This window comes from Elephantulus edwardii, unplaced genomic scaffold, assembly GCF_000299155.1.
Source record: "Elephantulus edwardii isolate Elephantulus edwardi_28Jun2011 unplaced genomic scaffold, EleEdw1.0 scaffold00137, whole genome shotgun sequence".
Classification (NCBI taxonomy): domain Eukaryota; kingdom Metazoa; phylum Chordata; class Mammalia; order Macroscelidea; family Macroscelididae; genus Elephantulus; species Elephantulus edwardii.
Genome location: NW_006399887.1, coordinates 1913331 through 1935310, shown reverse-complemented (window position 1 = coordinate 1935310; position 21980 = coordinate 1913331).

Below are 21980 nucleotides of genomic sequence, written 5' to 3'. Positions count from 1 at the left end.
GCTAAAGCTGAGGAAAATTAAACCAAATCCGAGGCAACCAAAATATGACCTTGAGTCTATCCCACCTGAATTTCAGAACCATGTCAGGAACAGATTTGAGGCTTTGAACAGTAATGAACAAAAGCCAGATGAGTTGTGGGAGGATATCAAGGGTATCATCCAGGAGTGTCTAAACTAGGCATTTTTAATTGAGGGAGGTAAGGGTGGATATAAGGGACCTTAGTGACAGTGAATAAACAATTATTTTGGTGTTGTGTTTGATGTGTAGTAGTGCTCTTTCCCCCCAAGAGCTGGCTGGTGTCCTTGAGCCTTTGCCTAGGGTGGAAGTCTGCTCAAAGGCTTTAAAACTGCACCGAGGGAGGAGAGGGGAGGGGACCACTGGCAGGGTCCTGGAGACTCCATTCTGGGAGTTTGTGGCTTTTTGCTGCTTGTGGATGGTGGTCCTGATGGGCAAGTAAAAGGAAGTTTTGGGGGTTGTGGTTTTTTTTTGGGGGGTTGTGCTTGATGTGTAGCACTGCTCTCCCCGCCCCCCCCCCTACCAAGAGCGGGTGTCCTCGAGCCTTTGCCTAGAGTAGAAGTCTGCTCAAAGGCATTAGCTTTTTCAAATGAATATTTCTGGGATGGCACAGCAACCTTTTGTCTATTTGCTGAACTGAATAATGTGGTGTTGCTGTGATGCTGCTCACTGTTCCACAGTCTTGTCAAATACCATAACGGCTACCCATTATGTATAGTGTCTGGATGAGCTCCGGACTGCTTTATGCTGTGAAGCAGGAGTGGCATCCACTTCCTAAACGAGATGCCTCTGGAAACTCCACAGACTCTTTAAACTCTCTAAACTCTCTAAATTCTATAAATGTACAGAAATGATGGTAGTTCTAGAACAGAGTTCTATACAGAAATGATGTTAGTTATAGAACAGAGTTTAGGTCTTTTGTGCAAAACTTACTTTCAGTCGAACTCGACTTGACGACACTTAACCACTGCTAAGTGAAACTAGTGCTGTTATATCTGGAAGAACACTCTTCCACTTTGTATGTCACTCTTTGTCAATGTGCAGTATGAAGTAACCTCGATTGCTGTGATGCTGAACCTTGTACCACTGGGGTATCAAATACCAGAATGGTTTCCCAACGTGGATAGTGTTTGGTGGCACTCCCACCTGTAAAAAGCTTTGGAAGTTGGAGTGTCAACCACTTCCTAAACCACATGCCTCTGGAAACTATAAACTTGGAGAAATGACGATAGTTAGGGAAAGACATTAGGTCTTTTCTTCACAGAGTCGCTAAGAGTCACACTTGACTCGATGGCAATCAACAACAAGAACAACAAGGGTGGACATAAGGGACCTTTGTGACATAGTAATTAAACACTTTGTTGCTAAACCAAAAAGCTAGCAGTTTGAACCCATCAGCCACTCTCAGAACATGGTAGTGTGCTTCTATAAAGACTATTGTTATTGAGTACCTTCTTTGCGTTGGAACTGACCCAGGCAATATGACAGCCTTGGAAATAACAGGGCATTCTACCCCCTTTTGTCATGTCATTGTCAGTCAGTATCTACTTGATGACAATTTGTTTGGCTTTCTGTTGGTCAGCACAAATGGTTGACTCAAATCCACTCAATGGTACCCCTGAAGAAAGGCCTGGTGGTCTGCCAAGAAGATCAACTGATAAGGAAGGCAGCCAGAAAAATTCCATGGAGCAGCTCTGTGGAACACCTAGGGTGACTTTAAGTCACAACTGATTCAACCAGCAGGTAATTTGGTTTCAAAGTGGATGTGTATATGGATGTACCTCAGACCTTTGAATTGTTATTTTAAATCATTAACAGGGTTTGTGACCCCTAAAATGTTAGATGATCGCTTTAATCTATGTTGGCTAAGGCAGTACAACAAAGTAAAATGCATGCATTCAGATTGATTGGATGAAACTATATTTTTTATATGGATGCAATAGTGGGAATTGGATACATGTTTGGGTGTGTGTGTTTTAAGTTTCTTTTTTTTTATTTTAGAACCAGTTTGTTTTTTTCTTAAATGCCTGGATTCATTACTTTCTTCTTATCTACATGACTTGATAGCTTCAACTGGGGTTTAGGTGTGAGTGTTGGGGGGTGGTACTGAGGCAGCTATAACCAATTACAGTGTCTAGAATCTGCTTACTTAATAGATTCTCAACAACCTATATCTCTTTCCTTTCTAGAACAGAAAGACGTAACTTCCATACCACATTATCATCACCTAGAAGGTGAATATACTTTTTTTCACTGCTCATTTTCTTCCCCTTCCCTCTCCCATTGTCTATTGCTGCCAGCCTTCACCACTCTCCCAGAATTCTTTGCTTTGAGATAATGAGATGCTCGGCTGCTCTGCAGCCACTGACTTCTGGAGATGGATGGGGTCTCCAGTACTGCCCAGCGAGGAAGGATGTTAAAAAGACATTGTATTCATTGAGACAGGCTAGGAAAGACAAGGAGAAAGGAAGAGTCTGACAAAACACAGAAGCCATTGTCCAAGTGAGATGGTGATTCTTCCTGTCAATCCCCTGATAAATGGAATAATTGAAGCAATGCTATATTTATGGAAGTCACCACAGAGGTCATGCATTGTTTAGCTTGAATTGGAAAATTACACCTTCTGAGATCAAATTTAATGCAGTTTTATTAGGACTTGATTAGTTCAATGAAGAAGTGTGGTGAAAATCTCTGATTCAGAGAAGAGCATGTGTAATGAATGAATACATTTTTATTCAGGTACGTTAATTCCCTAGACAGGTATGATTTTCATGAAATAATGGGTTCTGGGTAAAACCTGAAAGCTTTAGTGTAAGTATATTATAGTTGTGCTAGAGAAAGGAGAAAAGGGGCACACACACACAGAGTGAGAGGTTTGTTTATTAATGCTAACCTAATAGGCATGTCTCAAGAAATCTCAGAAGTTAGAAAGAATTTTAAAAATTAATGCATTTTCTCTTTACTTTGGATAAGGGGGGGGAAAGTCATTGCTAAATGAAATTAAAATTGAAACACTGAGTTTGAACATTGACATAATTAGAAAATTCTTAGTTCTTTTAAGAGAACCCTAAGATAGCTGCTTCAAAAGTAGGGGGGAACCCCACCCAGGATTTTCTAGGAAATTTTAAAATATAAACTCATTTTCACTTGAAATAGCTTCCAAGAAGAAAAATCAGCGAACAATGCCTCATGGGGTTGTGTTAGCTTCACAATGAAGCCACAGCATCATATAATTGGTGCTCAGACCTTCATTTCTGCTTCCTTCTCCTACTTTTAGAAATGCTCTTGACACATTTTATCTTATTTAATCTTCAATCATCTCTTGAAAGTATTACTTCCATTGCCAAAGATAAAGAAACTCAAACTCCAGCCAGTTTGATGCCTTTTTTTAAAGATTGTAAATGCTAGGGTCTGTGTCTTAATTTTGGTTGGATCTAGGGTAATCTTAAAGGCATTTTGCCTTTGTCTCTTGTACAATAGATAGAAATAGTTTTATATCAATAACTGGTTTTCAGGGAAGGGTGAAGAGAGAAAAAACAACAAAAAAGCCCTGAACACCTATTAAATTAATGGTAATGCCATATGTTACATGGTAGACCTATGTTCTATAACATTTTCTTTTTATTTTACATTTTATAATTTTATTTTTAATTTATGTTTTCAGGAAAGTTTACAGAAAACTTAGATTTCCATTCATTCATTGTTACAGATTTTCCTCCCTAACCCCCACCCTGCCCCAGCTGGCTTTTCTCTTTTAAAAGATTCTTTCATTGTTGCACAATTTCCTCCCTCACCCCCATTCCAGTCCACTTTGCTACACACCTCTTATTCCGGACAGTTTTCATGCAAATAATACTTGTTGTTGTTATGTGCTGTCAAGTCGCCTGTGAGCTGCTCTATCCTGTACCAATCTCACGGTCTCTGGCACACCTACCCCCATTCACTGAAACAATCCATCTCATCGAGGGTCTTCCTCTCCTGTGGTGTCTCTCACCCTACAAGCATGATGTCCCTTGCCAAGAACAGGTGCCTCCTTGCAACATGTCCAAAGTATGTCAGATGAAGCTTCAGAATCCTTGCCTCCAAGGAGCAGCTTTGTTTAGCCCTCTCAAGGCTGAACCTGTTAATTTTCTTAGCAGTCCATGGTATATTCAACTCTTCTCCAACATCACAGCTCAAAGGCATCAATTCTCCTTCTATCATCCTTAGCCATTGCCCAGCTCTCTGATACATAGCAAGTGATTGCAAAGACCATGTCCTGTATCAGATGTACCTTAGTCTCCAGACTGACATCATTGCTCTTCAGTACTTTGGAGAGATCTCTTACAGAAGACTTTCCCCTCGCAATATGCCTTTTAATTTCCTGGCTGCTGGTGCCAAGAGTGTTGACTGTGGAGCCAAGCAAACTTAAGCTGTTTACAATCTCAAACAGTTCACCATCTATCACGATGCTGCCAATCAGCCCAGGGGTGAGGATGTTTGCTTTCTTCATTTTGAGCCTCAATCAATATTGAAAGCTTCAGTCCTTGACCTTCTGTAGCAAGCACTTCTGGTCCTCCTCAGTTTCAGCAAATAGGGTTGTGTCATCTGCATAACACAGATTGTTAATGAATCTTCTTCCAATCCTGATGCCACATTTCTCCTCATAGAGCTCAGCCTTTGGGATAATCTGCATATAGATTGAAAAGGTATGGAAATAGGACATATTCCTGGTATACTGTTCCTAATTTTGAACCGTGGGGTGTTTCCTTGCTCTGATCTGACAACTGCTTCCTGGTCCAAGTATAGGTTTCACATTAGCATGATCAAGTATTCTGGGATTCCCATTCTTCTCAGAATTAGCTAATCATATATTTATTTATGTTCTTTTTTATGCTTTTTAAAAAAATGCTATTTTAGTGAAAGTTTACTGAAAACTTTGATGACCACTCATTTATTATTGCATATTTTCCTTCCTATCCCTACCCCCAATTTATTTTTCTCTTTAAAAACTTTCTTTCATTGTTGCACAATTTCCTCCCCTTGTCCCTACTCCCCAGCCCACCTTGCTACACATCCCTCATTCTGGATCATTGTCATATAAATAATATCCAGTCATCTATTTCACTTAGACTGTTCTTTCCCTCAACTATTTCAATGTGGTATTCATTATTTATCCCCCTTTTTCCTTAGTTTTCCCCAACCCCTGTGTGAGTCCTTTTTTTATAGTGGTATTATGTAGTATTTGTCCTTTTGTGACTGAGATATTTCACTGAGCATAATGTCCTCCAGAGTGACCCATTTTGTACAATATTTTATAAGTCCTTTGCTTTTAAGTGTTGTATAATATTCCATTGTGTGAATATACCACAGCTTCTCTTTTCATTTTTTGATGGACACTTGCGTTGCTTCCATTTCTTTGCTATTGTGAACAATGCAGTGTTCATTAACAAGAGTGTACATATATCTGTTTAGGTGGCATTTCTGGTTTCTTTAGGATATATTCCCAGTAGTGGAATTGCTGGGTCAAATGGTATTTCTGTTTTTAACTTTTTGAGAAAGCAACATACTGCCTTCCATAGTTGCCTAATTTTACAATCCCACCGACTGTGAATAACGGTTCCAATTTCTCCACAACCTCGCTAGCATTTGTTGTTTGCTGCTCTGCTGAATTTTGCTATTGTTACTGGGGTAAAATGATATCTCATCATTGCTTTGATTTGTATCTCTCTTAGAGCTAGAGATTTTGAACATTTTTTCATCTGTTTGTTTGCCATCTGAATGTCTTCTTTGGGGAAGTGTCTATTCATATCTTGTGCCCATTTTCCAATTTGGTTGTTTACCTTTATTGTGTTGTGGTGCTGGAATGTTTTATACATTCGAGATATAATTCCCTTATCAGACACGTCATTACCAAATATTTTCCCAGTATGTGGCTTTCTTTTTACCCTGTTGTAAAAGCTTTTTGGTGTGCATAGGGATTTGATTCTTAAAAGGTCCCATTCATCTATTTTATTCTTTCCTGGTTGTGGGTTTTTCAGAATGTTTGGAAGAGTATTTATGTTGTTGATTAGGGCTTCTAGAGTTCTTCCAGGCTTTTATCTGATTAAGTTTATAGTCCTTGTTTTTGTCTTAGGTCTTTGATCCACTTTAAGTTGGTTTTTGTGTATTCATAAGTTGTGAGTCTTGCTTGAGTTTTCTGTGGCTGGTTTTCCAATTTTGCCAACAATATTTGTTAAAGAGGCTGTCATTTCCCCACTTAACTGATTTCATCTCCTTGTCAAATATCAGTTGACCATAGGTAGATGAGTTGATGTCAAGATTCTTAATTCTATTCCATTGATCTATGTATCTGTCACTGTAGCAGAATTATGCTGTCTTGACCATCACGGCTGCATAGTAGGATTTGAGATCAGGGAGTGGTTTTCCTCCTACCTTGTTTCTCTTTTTCAGGAGTGCTTTATTTATTTGGGGTCTCTTTCCATTCCAGATGAAATTGGAAATTTCCTTTTTCATCTTGTTGAAGAATGGAATTGGGTTTGTATTGAGTTCACATTGAATTTGTAGATTGCCTTGGTAGAATTGTGATTTTCACAATATTGAGTCTTCTTATCTAAAAGCATAACATATTCCTTCATTTCTCCAGGTCTTTTTTTTTCCCTTGTACTAATGTTTTGCAATTTCTTTGAAAAGGTTTTTTGTGTTTCTAGTTAGATTTACTCCCAAGTATTTAAACTTGTGTTAGTTATTGTGATGGGTATTGTTTTTCTTAGCTCCAGTTCTGTATCCTCTTTATCACTGTAGAGAAATCTACAGTGAACTGATTTTTGTATGTTGATCTTGTATCGTGCTACTTTGCTGAATTGGTTGACTATGTCTAGTAGTTTTCTTGAAGGTTTTCTAAGTATACTCTCTTCATATAGAGATAATTTTACCTCCTCTTTACCAATATGTATACCTCTTATTTCCTCCTCTTGTCTTATTGCTAAGACTTCCAATACAAGATTGAATAGGAGAGGTAATAGTGGGTATCCTTACCATGTCCCTATCCTCAAAGGGAATGCCTTTAATCTCTCTACATTGAGAATGTCGTTGGCTCTTGGTTTTGCATATATACTTTTTACTATGTGGAGGAAATTCCTCTCTATTCTTATTTTGAATCAGGAAAGGGTGTTGGATTTTGTCAAAGGACTTTTCTACCTCAATTAATAGGATCTTGTGGTTCTTGTTCTTTGCTTTGTTAATGTGATGAATTACACTGATTATTTTTCTTATGTTGAACCATCCTTGCACACGTATTATGAATCCCAGTTGGTCAAGGTGAATTTTTTTTTTTTTTTTTTATGTACTGTTGGATTCTACTGGCCAGGATTTTATTTAGGATTTTTGCATCTGTGTTCATGGGAGATACTGGCCTATAATTTTCTATTTTGGTGGTGTCTTTACCTGACTTTGGTATTTAGGATATATTGCTTCATAGAATGAGTCTGGAAGAATTTCATCTTTTTCTATTTTCTGAAATACTTTATGTAAAATTGGTAACAATTCTTCTTTGAATGTTTGATAAAATTCACTTATAAACCCATGTGGTCCAAGGCTTTTTTTTTCCGGTTGGAAGTTATTACCTGTACAATTTCTTCTTTTGTAATGGATCTGTTCAGATATTTAATTTCATTCTGTGTCAGTTTAGATAGGTTGGGAGTTTCTAAGTATTTGTCCATTTCTTCTAGATTTTCCTATTTGTTTGAGTATTGTTGTTGTTATGTGCCATTAAGTTGCTTGTGACTCATAGCGACCCCAAGTACAAGAGTCCTAAACCCTGCTTTATCCTGTGCCAATCTCACTGACTCTGACACACAGCTACTCCCATTATTATCCCAGTCACTGAATTGATCCATCTTTTCAAAAGTCTTCCTTTCTTCACCCTCCCAAACATGGTGTCCTTCTCCAAGGACCAGTCCTTCCTTACAATATGTCCAAAGTATGTCAGATGAAGCTTCATAGTCCTTGCCTCCAAGAAATAGCCCAGTTTCACCCAAACATGTTTGTTCTTCTAGCAGTCCATGGTATATTAAGCACTTCTCCAGCACCACAGCTATAGTTTTTAAATTTAATAAAATTCTATTGTTAACCTTTTTTTTGTGACATTGCCCCTTTTATCTGAAATATTTGTGTCTTTCTTTCTTTTTTTAGTTTTGCTAGTGGTTTGTAGATTTTATCAACCTTTTGAAGAACCAACTCCTGGTTTGGTTGATAGTCTCAATTGTTTTTCTGTTTTCAATTTCATTTCTTTTTGCTCTAATTTTTATAATTTCATTTTTTTAGAGGGTGTCAAATTTTCTTGCTGTTCTTTTTCAATTTGTTGAAAATGTTGGGTTAGAGAGCCAATTATTGTTTAGTTTTGTTTTGTTTTTGCCTTTTGATGTGTGTGTTTATTGCTATAAATTGACCTCTGATTACTGCTTTGGCTGTTTCCCAGAGGTTTTGGTAAGTTGTGTTTTCATTATCATTTGTTTCAAGAAACTTTTTCATTTCATTTTTTATTTCTTTTAGTACTCACTCATGCTCAAGCAAGGCATTGCTCACCTTCCAAATGTATGAGTTTCCCCCCACCTTTATCCTCTTATTATTAATTTCTAGTTTGTGGTCTGAGAAGATGCTTTGTATTATTTCTATGTTTGTTTTTTTTTTCAATTTATTGATGCTTGCCTTTTGACCTAAAATGTGGTCTATTTTGGAAAATGTTCATGTACATTGGAGAAGAAGGTATATTGTGGGGTTGTTTTTTTAGGGGGGTGCATTAGCCTGTATATATCTATGAAATTGAGTTGGTTTATTGTGTGGTTTAATTCTTCAGCATCTTTGTTGAATTTTTTCTGGTAAATATATCTTTTCTTGAGAGTGGTGTATTGAAGTCTACTACTACTATAGTAGTGTTGTCTATTTTTTTTCAGTTATAGAAATGTTAGCTTTGTATATATTTTGCAGCTCTATCATTTGATGCATGTTGTTGTTGTTATATGCTATCAAGTTACTTGTGACTTATAGCAATATTTATTTTTGTTATGCCTTCTTGATCTATTGACCTTTTAAGCATTATGTAGTGGCCTTCCTTGTCCTTTGTGATGGTTTTTGCGTTAAAATTTATTTTAATAGAGATTAATATTGCTACTCTGGTTGACATTTGCTTGGTATATTTTTCTCCCACCCTTTTATTTTTAGTCTTTTCTTCACTTTTCAGGTATGTCTCTCACAGATAGGCTATTGGTGGTGTTTGGGGTGTTTTTTTTTTCTTTTTAATATAATCTACTGCTCTTTTTCTTTTCAGTGGTATGTTTAAGCCATTCACATTCAGCATAATTGTTGAGAGGCAAAGTTTTTTTGCTATCATTTTGTTGAGTTCTTTTTGATGTTGTTGCTGGTTACTTTGGTCTAACCTGCTTTGTGTAGCACCTCTATGAGAAGAGCGTCTCTCAATGTTTCCTACAATGCTGGTCTTGTTTTCATAAACTCCCTTAGGTTCTGCTTTTTGAGAAGATCTTGATATCTCATTCCTATTTGATGGATAGTTTTGCTGCATACAGTATTCTTGGTAGACAGTTGTGTTCTTTGAGTGTTTGATATATGTTATTCCACTATTTTCTTGCTTGCATGGCTTCTGCTGAGAAATCAGCATTTAATTTTATTTGCTCTCCCTTATAGGTTACTCTTTGTTTCTTCCTAGCTGCTTTCAGAATTCTCTCCCTATCTTTGGTTCTGGCAAATATGACTATGATATGCCTTGGTATTTTTCTTTTAGGGTCAATTCTGTATGGTGTTCACTCAGATTCCTCAATATATATTCTCTCTTTATTATGCCTGGAAAGTTTTCTTCTAGTAATTTTTTCACAACTTTCTGCTTCTTCCTGTTCTGGGACTCTGATTACGAACATGTTATTTCTCTTGACTGTGTCCCACAATATTCTTGGGCTTTTTCTTTTTCCTTCCCTTTTGATTCTGCTTTTTGTTCTAGCAGATGAGTGGTGACAATTCTATCTTTATTTTCCTGGTTCTGTGTTCCATCTCTTCAACCTGTTCATATGTCTACCCAACATGTTGACAGTATTTTAAATATTGGTCCTCATATTCTGGATTGTGGTTTCTTGCTTGTCCAGAGCCTGTAATGCTTCATTTGTTTTATCTGCATCGTCTTGGATTGTTTTTTTAAAGTTCCTCTTGAGTTTTGCTTGCAGAGTCCTGTAATTCTTTGAGTTTGTCTTTCACATATTAAAAATATTCAGTCATTTTCTTTTGAATTCTGTGTCAGAAAGATTCATTAGCCTTTCTGGGTTCAGGAAATCCATTGATGCAGTGTCACTTTTTTGGGGTGACATCTTGTTTTGGGTTTGTGTCTGCTGTGAGGTAATCTGCTTCTTCCATGACATCGTTGTGGTAGAGATTTTCATGCCTGAGGCCTTATCAAGCTCTTGGTCTGAAAACCTTGTCTCAGGAAGTCACTGCTCCAGGGTAGGGCTGGGTACCCTGCTTGAGTTTCTCTCTGATCTTTTAACTCAGAGGAAGATTAGCTTCAGTTGGGGAGAGATGTGGCCTGTGAGTTAGCAGTCTTCTCTATTAGGCAACTGTTGCAGCTAGGCTAGACAGGTCCAAGGTGCTCAGGACTAAAGGCAGCTCAAGCTCTGGAAGGGGAGAGGAAATGTGATTATCTGTGATATTGCTGTCTCTGTTGTAGTTTAGAGGGGCTGTGGTGGATCATCCTCCAGATGGCAGGGGTGTCTAGGCAGTAAGGCCAGGTCCTCCAGGAGGCAGGGCTGTGCTTCCAGGCATGTCAGGGTGGTGGGGCTGTGGAAGCAGGTCCAAGGCACCCAGAAGGGCAACGGGAACATATACGTGATGGGCCCAGATTCTCCAGGTGGTGGTTTGGTGATCCAGGTGTTAGGGCTGGACCCACCAGGCAGAGGGGCCGATGCCTCCAGGCAGAGGGACTGGGAAGCCTCCAGGCAGCAGGGCCACAGTCTAGTGCTCCAGGTAGGAGAGAAGTCCAGGCCACACTAAGAACTTTTTAATAGAGTTACCTAGTTACTCACCTGGAATAGATTCAGGCTGTGAATGCCACATACAGTCGCTGCTGATGCCGCATATAGTGGCTGCTGATGCCACAAACAGTGGCTGTTGACAATGTGTACAGCCATTCTCTAACATTTTCAACACTTATCTTTAAGAAGCAAGTAATCAAGATTTCCTCTTAGTCAATTTTGGGTGGATCTGAACCAATAACCATTCAATTCATTATAGAAGAGTAATATTACTTAAAATTGTACCCTTGCTGTGTATTATCAAGGCAGAATTGACCCATACCTGACCCTCCTGTGCGTTTTTTGAGGCAGTTAATTGCAAGGAAGGAAACTGCTCCTCCTCCTCCCGTGGAACAGCTGGTGGATTCAGTCCACATGCCTTCAGGATTGCAGTGCAGCTTCTTGCCACTAGACCAATTATAGGGAAATTATTAATAATGGACATCATATGTGGACTCCTGTCAAATTCTTTAGAATTTATTATAGTCTGTATACTTGTTTAGAATGCCATCTTTTATATACAAGGTTGTTTTAGTAGGATTCTTACCTTCCATGCAGGAGATCAGGATTACATTTTTAGTCAATGTACCTCAAGCTCATTGACCCCCTCATCTTTTTGTGGAAGCTTGTATGCTGCTATAATGCTGAACGAGTTCCAGTGGAGCTGCCAGACTAAATCTGAGTGGGAAGAAAGGTCTAGTGATCTATTTCTGAAATCAGTCAACGAAGACAGTGTGAATCACAACAAACCAATCAGTCACCAGTCATGAGGATAGTGCAGGGCCAGCCAGAATTTCCTTTTGTTGGGCAAAATGATGGTCATTAACCAGGGGATGACTTATAAGAAAATGATACAACAACACCCTCAGCTTCTATATTCCCTGGAATTTCCTATATCCACTTGAACTCTTAGAATCCATTTTCATCAAGCTTATTTTCAAAGCATTTGAGTGCTGTCACATTGTTCTTGAATTCTGTAAAAAAAGTGTGGTTTGCAGAGTCGTGGCAACATTTGAACTCCATTAATTTTACCAATTTGTTAACTTGTTGTCCTGTGGTAACTTGCATGTTGCTGTCATGCTAGAAGCTTTAACATCTGTATTTTACATACCAGCAAGGTAATCCATGGCAGATGGATTTCAATGGACCTTCCAGATTAAGACAGACTAGGAAGCAGGACTAGCCATCTACTTCTGAAAGAACAGACCTTCAAAACCCTAATTAGCAGTCTCAGAACCTTGTTCCAATATTGTGCTGTAAGATAAATCCCTTAGAGTAGAAGGCTCTCAAAATGTGACTGGCAAAGAGATGCCTCCTCAAAGTAGAATTGATTCACTTTAATGACATGGAAGGAGGAAAGCTTTCTCTCAGTGAAGGAACTTAATTTGCTGATGGGCCAAAACTCAAAATGAAGTGAAATGAGGTGAAAATATCCATTAATAATTAGAACATGGAATGTTCATTTTTAAAGCTTCAAAGAACAAGGATGTCTGTTTAGCGAGTTAGGGTTGCCTGGCCAAAATCATGGTATAATCAATTGCTTCATAGGTGTATTGGACAGTGGATAAGGAAGACCCAAGAAGAAGAATCAATGCCTTTGAACCTCAGTGTTGGTGAAGAATTTCTCATGGAATAACAAAAGAACAAAAAAATGTATTTTAGAAGGAGTTCCTTAGAGGCAAAAGTGGTGAAACTGTGTCACATACCTTGGGCATATTGTCAGAAGATATCAATTCTTGGAAAAAGATAGTTTGCTGTGATACATCTTCTTGTGAATCCAACTTGAATTTCTGGAAGTTCCTTGTGGATGTACTGCCCCAGCTCTTTTAAATTTATCTTCAACAAAAAAAAATTTTGCTTGCATGTGTTATTAATTATATTACAATTAATTGTCCTATACTTGCTGTATTCTGTTGAATCATCTTTCTTTGGAACGGGTACATTCAGTTGGTTGGCCAGGTAGGTTTCATTCAAATTTCCTGGCATAGATAAACAGTGTGGTGAGAAGCAAAGATGTGAATGAAAAGCTGAGGAACTTAAATTGAAATACTTTTTTACTAACCAAGTGACTTAGATTAGATATTTAACTCCTTCAGATTTCAAGTAAATAAAAAGAAGTGAGGGCAGCATGGAGATAGCCATGCTTGATCTCTATTACTTTGAAATAGGAGAAAAGCAACATTCACAATCAACTAATTCCCATAAGGTCAAACATGGACTCCACCCTCCTGTACCTATTTCTTCTATCCAACACTAATCTTAACTGTTCTAGTACAGCTTCTGAAATCCGTTGCAATGGTCACACAGATCTCATAGAACCATAATCACAGTTATGGGCTTTATTAGGGACATTAGCAGGATATAGTTCAGGTTAGCAACAGGATACAATTCATCAATCAGATGGCTTCTGAATCATGCTCACAGGCCCTTTGACCTTCAGCCTTATGGCATAGGTCAGTGTTACAAAGTTCCCTTAGCCAATCACAGAATCTTCTTTTAGTCATCCAGCAAATTTGGGTGAAGGCCCCTGGCTGGCTCCACGGAACAGCAGTCTCAAATTAGTTCTGTCTGATGCCAATCTCTGGTTCTCCGCTGACGGTGCTACTGCTCCCAGTCTGACTGGCACAGGAAGCTCTGGGGCCAAAGGACACAAGCTATGTTCTTTGCTTCATCGTCTTCATTGTTCATTGAGAGTTTCTCACCTATGCTGCTAAACTTGTTCCATTTAAACTTGACAATTTGGGAGGAACTGACCAATCCCATAATCATTAACTTATACACACTCTAACTCAAGTTTCCTCCCACTCACATGGTGAAAATAAAAACTGATGTTTGGGAATGCCATTTTGAACAATAAATCCAAGACTCCACAAGTATCATATGCTTAGAATAAGATAATGAGATTTGGCCATCTTTAGAGATCTAAAGTTTCATGTTAGAATCAATATTCAGCTCACTTTGAAGGACACTTATCCACAGTTGTTGTTCGGTATCATGAGTTGATTTTTTACTCAGAGTGACCCATGTGACAGAGTTGAACTGTCCTATAGGGTTTTGTTGGCTGTAATCGTTACAGAAATAGATAACTGTATCTGTCTCCTTCAGTGCTCCTGAATATGTTTGAACTGTCAACTCTTTGAGGAGTAGTCAAATATTTAACATAGTACCACGAGGGCTCTTGTAATACACTCACTGCCCTCAACTCAGTTCTGACGCATAGGGTCTCTCCATTGACTTTCCAAGGCTATGAATTCCAATGAGAAGAGACTTCCCATCTTTCTCCCACCAGAGCCATTTGTAGAATTGAACCACTGGAGACATAGCCTTTTCAATCACAGCACAACTTCCCACAGCCACCATAGCTCCATTGCATGTTATGCTGTTAACCAAAAAAGGGAACATCTTAGAGAGCACAGTTCTGCCCTCACATATATGGAAGGGGTCACTGCAAGTTAAATTAACTCCATGGCAAATGGTTTTGGTTGATATAGAATAAGTTGAGAACAGCAATGGGATAGAGCACTGGAATAGCTATCTTGTTCAGCATAAAGACAGACTTTCTTACAACTACATCTGCCAAGATGCTACCTATCACTCACTCACTCACTCACTCACTTCCCTCAAGTCAGAACTGACTCATAGCTACCCCTCAGGATTTTCATAGGCTGTATATCACAGGGGAGGAGATTGTCCAGCTTTCTCCTCTGGAGCTGCCCTTGGTTCAGCAACACAACTAGCTCCCTGTGGACTACACACCACCAGAGCTCCCTCGTCCTGCCTACAGGGAGTTCTACACTTTGTGGCATCTGGTGGGCAATCTCCTCTTGTGGGATTTACAACCTTGGAAACTCAATGGAAGGCCACGTTTGAGTGTGACTCAAACACAATGAAAGAGTAATTTCTTTGAGAAGGAACCCTGAAGTGGACAATCACAGGTACAATTCTGAGATTCTACGATAATATGGCATGATTTTTAAATGTTTGAATGATAAATATATGGTGGATAAAATATGATAAACATGTAATGCATTGTATGGGGTACATAGGAGCTCTGGTGCCATGCCAGTGATGTGGCTTGTTGGCTTCTATAAAGCTTTATAGTCTTGGGAATGCTATGGGGGACAGTTTTCCTTTGTCCTATAAGGTTACCATAAGTAGGAATCCACTCCGGGGCAGTGGGTTATAGGATACTGGAAGTGACTTGTCTCTGATTCCCTGTTCTTTCTAACACTTGAATTTGAGTGTTTGGGGCAAGACATTCTGCCCTAATTTGAAATTTAAATTTCAGAACCTTGAAATGCCAACGCATTGGTTGTAGGAATCTAAACCCAAAACAACTGAGTATTTTACTATATATTGTTTCCACTCTTATACCTTTTGAGGCCAGATCCCTGGAATGTCTCAGCTGCAGGATGGGGATGGGCCTTAAGAGAGAGGAAGAAGCACCTGCATGTATGGGTTGTAGAAGATGAGGGGTGGAGGAAGAGAACATCCTCCGTTGATGTCTTAAAAATATGAGTCTGCTACAATAATTTGACGAGTGTATTAAGTTGGGTTCAAAGCACTGGGAAAAACCCGCTAAACCAAGGTAGAACGGTAGAAAGTCGTGCCAATTGTCTACTTGGAAAACTCAGGGTCAGCGGAATTCGCCTAAATGAGTATCTTCCTTTGTCAAATAACAGTTTAGTTTCTGAACACTGTTGGCGTCAAAGACTGGGTTTGGGAGTTTGCACTACTTGTCCTTCAAGGCTGTTCACTTGACTCCCTCCACTGTTGAGGTGACTGCTCCAGGACTGGGTTTTCTAAATGCTCTTTGAGGCATACAGAAGTGTATGCAGGCGTGACAGTGCCAAAGACTTCAGAGCAGCTAAAGCTATATTCCGAAGACTTTAGAGCAGCTTAGAGTTGATGAAAAGGAGATTTGGTAAAGCAGTGGTTAAAGCACTGAACAATCAGCAGTGGAAACCAACAGCTCACCTCCGGGAGGAATCAGATGAAGCTGACTCCTTTCGTAAAGAGAGCCCTAAGGGGCAGTTTTAGTGGTCTGTTCTAACAAGAGTCATCGTGAGTCAGATTCAGCTGGTGGCAACGGGTTTGGTTGATATGGTTTTGATAAATAGGTTTTGCTTCCGGAATAGAAGTGCATTGTGTAAATAAGAAGAGGATGGCTTGTATACAATAAAGAGGAATTTGCTCTCAAAGGAGGATTTGCCAGAAATTAATACCGCAATTCTTGCCGCGAACAGCTGACCAGTCCCAATCAAGTTCTGCGAGGACTGGCTCGTGCAGGGAGAGGATGTGCAGCATGTGAGTCAGGTAGTGGAAGAATTGAGCTCAAGAGTCAGGAGCTAGGGAGGAGCTGAGTTCCACCGGGTAGCACAAACTCCCCCAACCATGTGCCCCACTTTCTAGTTCTTTAGGGAACCCTTCCCTGGCTTTGTCTCAGACACCGACCCTTCTTTCTTGGTTGGTCTCCCATTCCACCAATCCAGCCCGTGACGGGGCGGGGCTTCAGGGTCAAGGTGGACCTATTCTCTAGCCTCGCCCCTACACGCGCTTTCGGACCCCCGGGGATGACTGACGGCAGCTGCATCCAACCTGCTCGTTCTCAGCGTGGCCTCCGTTCAGTGTGTTGAGCCGGAACCAATCGCATTGGAGCTCAGGGGGCGGGGCCTCTTCACTAGCTACAGACTCGCTGGAGCAAAGCTTTTTTTTGGTCAAATGAGAGGTAGGGGGCGGTTCCTCATAGGAGGTTCAGCCAATGGAGGCGGCAAGGTGGGCGGGTCTGGAGTACTTGGCGGCGGGTCTTCAGCTCCGAGCCGAGGTGCTGAGAGCTGGTGGGGGGACCGCGAAGCGAGCGCGGGAGCCCGGGGTGGCGAGCAGCGTGTGAGCTGTCCGAAAATGCACTCAGATGCCACCGCTGTCAGTGAGTAACGGGGACCGAGCGGGCTAGGGCCGGTCGGGGAAGATGCCAACACTCTCTACTTGGTTCCCGCAGTCCCTGCCCCGCCCCTTCTGTCCCAAAACGCGCCGGGAACCCCTGTCCCGGAGCCTCCCCTTTCCCTCCCGGGTCCGGGGCGGGCAGTGACGCCGCGGGCGGCGCGGGGCGGGGGCGGGCGTGGGGGGAGGGGGCCGACTGCCGGGGGCGGGCGAAGGTGAGGGGGGTGGGGACTGGCTGCTTTTCAGTATTGGGGGAAGGGGGGGCGGGACGTGTGATGAAGGGCCGGGACCCGAGTGTCCGGGGTGAATGGAGGTGGTGGAACCGGCGGCGGGCGCTCGAGGGCTGGACCAGGGGGTGGCACCGGCGGCGAGAGGCAGGGAGAGCGCAAGCGGGGCGCAGGGGCGCCGGGGTGAAGATCTAGGGGCTGAGCGGTGCGGGAGGCTCCTGGAGAAAGGCGGGTGAGTGCGAGGGGATCGCGGGGGCGGGGACAATGGAAGAAGGGCTGGAAGGCTTAGAGTGGTGGGAACAATGGGGTGGGGGAATGGGGGCCGCGGCCAGGCGGGGCCGGAGGGCGGGCTAGGGGTGAGTGAGGGCTGATGTAACCGGGCAGTGAAATGTGGGAGGAATTGGGGTATAATCGGATAGTTGTGGAGTTGAAGGGGTACAGGAAGGGTGGTGGTGGAGAAAGACGTTGGAGGAAATAAGATGGTGCAGGTGTTGGGAAGATAGGATAATTGGAAGTAAGAAGCGAGAAAGGCAATGGGGGAAGAGTTCGGGGGACGGGATGGGGGCTGGAGCGGAGGAGATGCGATGGGGGTGAGGAGTTCTTGGGGAAGAACAAGAGGACGAAGGAACTGGGGCAGCTGGAGGACTGTCATGTGCAGATTGGGTCCAGCACGGGTTTTAGGGTGGTATCGCGTTGTGCTTGGGAGAGGTGCGCCCCACCCACCCTCTAGCAAGGGGATCCTTGGAGGAGGGAGTCCGCAGCTCCTCTGGTGCGGGGAAAGGAGGGGGCGGGGCTGAGGCCGGGGGGCGGGGAGGTGCCCCGATGTTGGCGCTGCCCGCAGTTTCCTCTGAGCAGCGGGAAGCGAGGTCAACCCTGGCGTGGGCTTCTGTTGCGGGCGGGACTAGGAGGCGGGGCAGGGGTGCGGGTTGCGGATTTCTCGAGGTGGGAGTCGGGGTTTGGGGAGACTGTCTCTGGATTTGCGCAGGGGAGGTATCGGGGTCCCTGGCGCTCCATAGGTTTGGCAGAGTCTGTGACGCAGTTGTCTAATTCCTGGCCAGTCGCTGTGGAGGCTGGTGAGTTAGGGTCAGCTTCCCAGCGGAAAGAGCCAGGCTCAGAACCCCCATGCATTGCCCGGGGGAGTGCGACCTCTCAAAGCGGGAGGAAGGCGCTTTAGGGGCTTCCTTTAGCTTCTAGTTCCAGTCGCTGGGTGTGCAGGGGCAAGGCAGTGCACGGAATTCTGGGACTTGTAGTCCGGGCCGCGCCGGGCTCCGGTTGGGTTGGGTGCACGTGGGTAACTGTGGAAACGGGTCCCAGAATGCAACGCGCCACTCACAGCCTCTTGGTCTGCTAACTCCTGCTCTGTTCCCTTACCTGCTGATGCGAACTCCGAGGAGGTGCCCCAGTCCCTTGCGACTGAGGCCATTCACTTGACCCACCTGTCTCAGCAGGTGACGAGAATGCAGGCACAGGCTTTGTATTTTCATTCATGACTTAATTGTTTTCCTCTGCGTATGCTAAACTAACTTGTGGAGTAAATGCTTGGTTATTCTTGAACCATGTCGCACTTAGTTTGTGGGAACAGTCACAGGGCAATACAGTTTGAAGTGGCGTTTGTTGTTAACTGCCAGGGAGGTTCTGACTCATGGCGACCCCATGAGTACAGTTGCTTCATAGAATTTTGAAGGGTTTTCCCATCGCCGTCCTTACAGTCTGAGGAACCTCTGGGTGGGTTGGGACCACAGATCTTTAAATGAGTAGTCTAGTGCTTAACTATTGACATCCAGCCATCAAAGCGTTTATCCACCGAAACGCACGGCTTGGGGGATGGTGTATTTTTTGTGTATGCAAAACACTTGGCTTAGTGGGTTCAGTTTTACATGTATCTGGAAAGGAAGTTTAGATAAATGCAGTGCTTGCTAGGATACTGTAAACTATCCGTTTGTAGTTCTTGAGATCTTCTGATTGTCAAGGTTTTGGAAGAAAAATAGTCTTGTAGTGAAATGAGTGGTGAATACAATTTACTGGAATTTGGGGTGGGAGTTTGCCCTGTTATATAAAGCTAGCATTAAAAATGTGAGATTGAGTAGAGGGAGTATAGGATGTGTTCCGTGAAACTGGGAAAAGGATAGCTATACAGACCTTGAGAGGTTTTCTGCTGCAGGCTGTAATTCTCTGCTGCTTTAATGCTAGTAGAATGACTCTGAAATCTGTAATGCAGAAGGCTATACGCTTAGTTTCTTGTGATATAGAAAGAATAATGAAGCTATTGGTATCACAGTCGCTGAAAGAATATTGTAATGACACTAATGATAAAAAATTTCCGAGAAGAGCTAATAATTGGAAACCTTTTGGTTAGGATTATAATAGAGTGAACTTGAATATTTAATAGCATGATGGTTCTTTTGATAATAATTGAAACATTGGGCAATGCATGGTGCTTTGGGGAAAAGATTTATATTTGTCATATTTTACTTAAGCTTGTAGTGTAATACCCAGGAAAATCTTTGTAAAGATGGAACGCAGACATTGACAATTTTCTGTTTAATCATGGAATTCGCACTTCCAAAGACTAGTTAAAACAGAATGCTTTAGGAATATAAAAGGCTGTAATGGTCTTCAGGATGTTATTTTTTATGAAAGTAGTAAGCTAATAATATATTTTGTTTTGTTCCTTTTAACATCCCCAAGAGCAGGTGCCTTTTACATATTGTTTCTTCCCTCCTGCCCCTCCCCCAAGTCCTAGGCGGCTTCTCTCAATAAGTATCGTATTACACTTTCTGTTCTGGTTTAGATTCATCTTCAATTTTTGGTCCTTAGAGAGTTCCTTTATTGTAAATTAAACTTTACATTTAAAAGGATTTTTTTGTTACCCTTAGTATTTCTGGGTACTTATATTGTGATGCATCTTAGGTTATTTTATCTCTTAACAGTGCCAGGAAAGAAATTCTCTTACGTTTTAATCCAGAGCACTTCTGTATACCTATCCTTTTCTTTGTTCCTGTCTTCAAGAAGTATCTCTACTTAGCATTTGATCATGACATTTTTGTTGTTGTTTGTTTTTGTTTTTCTCTCTTGGGCTGCTTACAGCAACTCCAGTTAGCTTATTTTCTTTCAGACTATAAGTATGTCTGTATTATTCTTATCTCGATAATAATAATAACAACAACCCAGTTAAATCAGTATAAAAAAACCTGCTTATACAGAACTGGTCTTGTAATCTCCATTATATATTTAGGATGCCTTTAACAAGTGCTAATATTTAACCAAAAACTGGTTTATGTGTTATTGTTGTTAACTGGTAAGTTGATTCTCAGTCCTACTGATTTTGTGTATGACAAGAGAAATGTGCCTTAGAGTTTCCGAGGCTGTGATCTTCTCTGGGGCAGATCATCCTATCTTTTCTTCTGTAGAGCTGCTGCTGAGTTAGCAGCCAAATGCTTAAGTACTTGTACTTTGTGTTCACTAACAAAAAGTATAGAGTGAGGCAGTTCTAACTTGCTGCTGTTAGATGTGGTGAGGGCTACTGTGACTCCTGGGAGCCCGGTGAACGACAGATCTGATCCTTGCCCTAGCCTGACCTTAAGAGAAGTGCATCCAAACCTTGCCCTATCCTGAATCATCCTCAGAATGTCCACCATACGCAAGTCCAGTGTCATAGTCTTTTTGTCGGCCCATCTCCTTGAGTGGCTTCTAGTCTTTCTCTGATTCCTTCACCTTTCTAGTGAAAAGGTTCAAAGTCATTAAGAAGTTCAGAAGCAACACTAGCTTAGTGTATAGCAAATATGCTTTATTTTAAATGCATGCTTTGGTGAAAGCTGACTGGCCCATTTGGCTTCAGCCCTGAACAAAGAGAAGAGTAGGGTATTTATCTATTCTATGTTGGCCGGTTGCGGGGGAGTCACATTGGTTTTAGAGGTCTAGGGCCATTTTCCATTATTTCAGCACTTCCTGTTCTGTCTCTTGGGATGGTCATAAATATGGTTAAGAGTAAACATCAGTAATGCAATTTACTATTTCTTCAAACACAGGAGCATATTTGAGTAGGATTAGAAGATCAGGATGGAATCACTTCGAGTTAACCTTGTACTTGGACTTTATCTTTTTCAAGGACTGGCTCCTCCTGGCAACATGCCCAAAGCTTGTGAAACCAAGGCTCCTCCCTGTCCAGCGTGCCCAAAGTGGGTCAGACCAAGTTTCCTCAGCCTTCCCTCCAAGGAGCATGCGGCCTGTAGTTCCTCCAAGAAGGATTTGTGTGTGCTTTTGATAGTATAATTAGTAATCTCCACCAACACTCTTAATTCAGAGGCATTTATTCTTCTTGTCTTGCTTAGTCGTTGTCTAACTTCAGAGTGCACCTTAGTCTTTAAACTGACATCCTTGCTTATTATCACTTTAAATTTAAAGTGGTTTAACTGTGTTTTTTAAACATTATTGTTGTTGGTATGTGCTGTAGTATCACTTGCAGCTCATGGCGATGCTCTGAATCCTGCTCTATCCTGAGCCAACCTTATTGTCTCTTGACACACCTACTCCTATTACCCTGGTCATGGAGTCATTCCATCTCATTGAGGGTTATTTAATTTTGTTCTGAGAAGAAAAAAATCAAGTTTTAAAGAGATTTCATGCATAATATTTACTACACACATATATAAAATCACGGTAATTGTGTTTTTAAAGATAGACTTTTTGTATCCTTTTCTTCTCTTTTCCTGGTCTTTTGATTAATCCGAGGTCTTTTACCTCATG